Consider the following 4,316-nt stretch of genomic DNA (forward strand, 5'->3'; position numbering starts at 1 on the left):
CTATACCTGGAAGCAGAGCTTTAGAAGTGACTGGCGTGGAAAATGACCAATCAGAGGCTCACCTAGCGAAGGGCGGTATGTGAAGTGTTCCTAGACTCCAGGGTTAGGAGGTGTGAATTGAAAAAGAAGTGTAGGTGGGTGGCAGTGTCTGTTTCCTAATTTGTTAGAAAATACTTTAATCTCTGCATAGCTAGCGCGGCAGTCTTCCTGGTGCATGCAGAGAGGTATCAGTCCAGATAATAAAACGCTTTTTGTTGTGTTTTTTTGGTTAATTTTTTTCTTTTGGTTCGCTCACAATGCCACCTCCATGTGAGAAATTCTTAGTTCATAATCAAATATTTCCAGCAGGAGCTGTGGTTGACTTGTGACTCCCGTCCTCAGTGTTGGTCTAGGGGGCGTGTGAGGATCGCTGTTGGCTAGGACTGTTTCTTGTTCTTCATTACCTAACTTAGAATCCAGTATATAATTAGGACTCGAGAACTGTTTAAGAATTAATACTGCTTCCTATGATCTCACTTATAAAATCCTTGCCACAGTCGGATTCTGCCATAATAAAAAAGTGTATCTTGCTTTAGCAGCTTAATAAAAGTTGGTTTGGTGTATGCATTGATTGATTTCTTCTATAAGTTTCAAGAATTTTCTGGTAGCTACAGTATTCAAGGCTAATAACTTTCTTTGTTCCTCTCCAACATTTGCAAACTCTGGGGTTCTCAACAGATACAAGTAAGCCTTTTGAAGTCTAATATTCTGAGCACACATTCAGTCTTTGTATTCTGTGTAAACTAGTTAAAGGGTTTTCAGTGTGCTGATCATAATGTTAGCCCTTATTTTACAACGTTGTGCTCCAAGGAGCAAAGAGCAGGGGCTGTCAGGCAACCCTGGCTGTCTGGGGATGACGCTGATGAAGCTGGAACCAAGGATGAGTCAGACTCCAGAGTCCCTCAGGGCTGATGGTGGCTGGTCCTACGGACACACCTCTAGATGACTGCTGATGGCTGCCTAGCAACCTACGAGGCCCACTGGCACCTCTCTGGAATCAAAGTGGCAGTGTGTCTGAGGGTGTGAGACTCATAAGAAAAGAACATTAAGGGAGAGCATGAATGTGGTCCCCCAGAAGGGTTGGTCCGGGAGGACTTTGCATACCTGATGTAGTTTGTCATAATGAAACAGCAGCATCTATAGGAAGGTAACAGTGTGCATGGGCCTTAGGGTGAGCCCGGAGGCAGGAACTGAAAAGAAGCTTAGATACTTACTCCAACTCCACTTTTCTGTACACTCTTGTCCTGTCCTCCCTCTGTTTCTCTGATGCATACCAGCATCCTTAGTCAGATGTTTGTATCATTAGGGACCAGCCTCACGGCATAGCCTGTGGCACTGGAATCCCAAATGGGTGCTGGTTTGTATCCTGGCTGCTTCACTTCTGATCCAGCTCCCTGCTAAGGCCCCTGCACTCACGTGGGAGATCTGGAAGAAGCCCCTGGCTCTTGGCTTTGGACTGGCCTAGTTCTGGCCATTGCAGCCATTTGGGGAGTAAGCCAGCAGGTGGAGGTCTGCACTCTCTGTCTCTCGTTTCTGTAACTCTGCCTTTCAGACAAAAAAAATAAAGGTGATTTTTTTTTCAAAGAATATTTGTGTCATTAATACCCATTACTAGAATTGTTGCATCAGTGGCTGGCTGACCATCATTTGGGAGTATGGTAGATTTATCCCTGATGAGTGTGAGAAACAAAAGCTAGAACACATCATATCTGTAGGGTTTTATAAATGTCACAGGAGCCTACTCACTTGTGCTCCTATAAATGCAAGGACTGTCTTCCATTACATTTTCACAGTCTGATAATAACACGTTTGGTTTGTCTTATTTATCCTGTTCTTTCAATGTTCGTGTATACTAATCCAATAGGTCTCATGGAGTCTTTCACCCAAAAGCCTCATGAAACAATGATAATTTTTTTCCTAAAAGCTGAAAGACACTAGAAAAGGACAAAAAGCATAAGCTCTTTCTCCTTTGAGTGGATGTTCAAATAATTTTATCAGCATTTGGAGTTGGGCCTGATGTTAACTTCTGTCTGTGATAGACAGGTGAGCTTAGAAAAACTGCAGTGCGACTATCCTCCCAACTACAAAGTGCAAGCTGAATACTAAGCAATCTTACTCTGTTGTTTGGTTAAATCCATAAATCAGCATTTCTATCAAGGCAAGCACTAGCAGCAAGAATTCAGTAATTTTTTTTTAAGATTTATTCATTTTATTACAGCCAGATATACACAGAGGAGGAGAGACAGAGAGGAAGATCTTCCGTCTGATGATTCACTCCCCAAGTGAGCCGCATCTGACCGATGCGCACCGATCCAAACCCGGGAACCTGGAACCTCTTCCAGGTCTCCCACATGGGTGCAGTGTCCCAAAGCTTTGGGCCGTCCTCAACTGCTTTCCCAGGCCACAAGCAGGGAGCTGGATGGGAAGTGGAGCAGCCGGGATTAGAACCGGCGCCCATATGGGATCCCGGGGCTTTCAAGGCGAGGACTTTTAGCCGCTAGGCCACGCCGCCGGGCCCAAATTTAGTAATTTTTGTTAGTAGAAGTGGTCTTCAAAAAGTTCATTGGGATGTTAATTGTGACAAAGTTATGCATGGATTTCAAAACATTTTGTACTGAAGCTAAGCTTTTCATTATATTTTCCGCAAACTTTTTGAAGTACTCTCATACAAAGCACAGGAAATATGATACTAAACGTCCGATCTTTGACGACAACACTAAATCGGTTTTTAAGGTTTGGGGATAAAGGAAAGATTGCTTCTTGGTCTTTTGGCTAAGATCAAGTGTGAGGATAAAGGAAAGAGAAATTCATCCTAGCAATAGAGTGGGGAGGGAGCAAACCCACAGCTCAGGAGCCACCATCTTGCAGGGAGGCTGGCTCAGGCTGTTTCAGGAAGCTGAGGTGGGGAGGACGTGACTGACAGCCAGTCAGGAATCAGAGATAGGGGCTCCGGAGCCAACAGCCAAACCCTGAAACTAATTGTGGATCCAATTACAGGATTTTTAAAAATCGAAACTATCGTTGTCATTTCTTTCTGTTTGTTTGTTTAAAGATGTATTTATTTTTCTTGGAAAGGCAAATATACAGAGAGGAGGCGAGACAGGAAGATGTTCCATCCACTAATTCACTCCCCAAGTTGACAGAGCTGAGCCAATCCGAAGCCAGGAGCCAGGAGCCTCTTCTGGGTCTCCCATGCAGGTGCAGGGTCCCTAGGCTTTGGGTTGTCTTCTACTGTTTTCCCAGGCCACAGGCAGGGAATTGGATGGGAAGTGGGTATGCTGGGATTAGAACTGATACTCATATGGGACTTTAGCTGCTAGGCTATTGCGCTGGACCCTATCTGTGTCATTTCTTACGAATTGGTGGCTTCATCTTGACATGGGTCAAACCTAACAGCACATTCTCTATGGGTGAGTCCACTGAACATCATTTGGTTGTCACCTGAAAGAGGCAAAACATCCTAGTGCTTCCTCAATCCTGGAGTCTATGATGAGTAAGATTTATTGTGCCTTTGCTCACCAGCACCCCCGTGCTCCGGTACACTTGTGTAACTTTTCTAGTTAATTCAAACCTTGCACCTACATTTTCTGGCCAGGGGGCAATAATTCTCCCATCTTAGAGTTGGAGACAACAAAGAACACAGATGCAAATTATTTCTTCAGTACCCTGTACTCTAGAAGCTTGCCTGGGAGTTTTCTAAAAGTCTGCCCTGCTAGGTGTAGCAGAGATCTAAAACAGCAGACTGAGGTGATCTATGAAGCCCTGTATTTGTTCATTTAGTCACATATACAGTAAATATTTGCTGATAATTTACCAGACCCTATTTAAAGATTCAGGAACATGGCATAACTTAGCATCTGAGAGAAAAAGAAAGAAAGAAAGAAAGAAAGAAAGAAAGAAAGAAAGAAAGAAAGAAAGAAAGAAGGCAAAAGCTTATGCCTGGAGATTTACAAGTATGGAGAAAATGTATAAAAATTTGTGATGAAATAGATAAATCATATATGAAAACATACAGATTTTCAGGTTTTTCCATGCATTACTCTAAACGCTTACTAATTCCCACCCTCCTTTCCGGTCCTCCCTGAAACCTTAAAGGATCAGGAACTAGAATGTTCTTTTTTCAATCTGGGCACCACTCCCATCCTTCCATGGCTCAGAATTAATGAAAATGGAAGAAGCAGGAAGATTGTATACGGGGAACGAAAGACGCCGGAACCAATGTTCCAGTCGCCGTAGTTCTCGGTCGGAAGCTCATTCAAGGGCCGGTAGTGGGAAGT

The sequence above is a fragment of the Ochotona princeps genome, chromosome 2, assembly GCF_030435755.1.
Source record: "Ochotona princeps isolate mOchPri1 chromosome 2, mOchPri1.hap1, whole genome shotgun sequence".
Lineage (NCBI taxonomy): Eukaryota > Metazoa > Chordata > Mammalia > Lagomorpha > Ochotonidae > Ochotona > Ochotona princeps.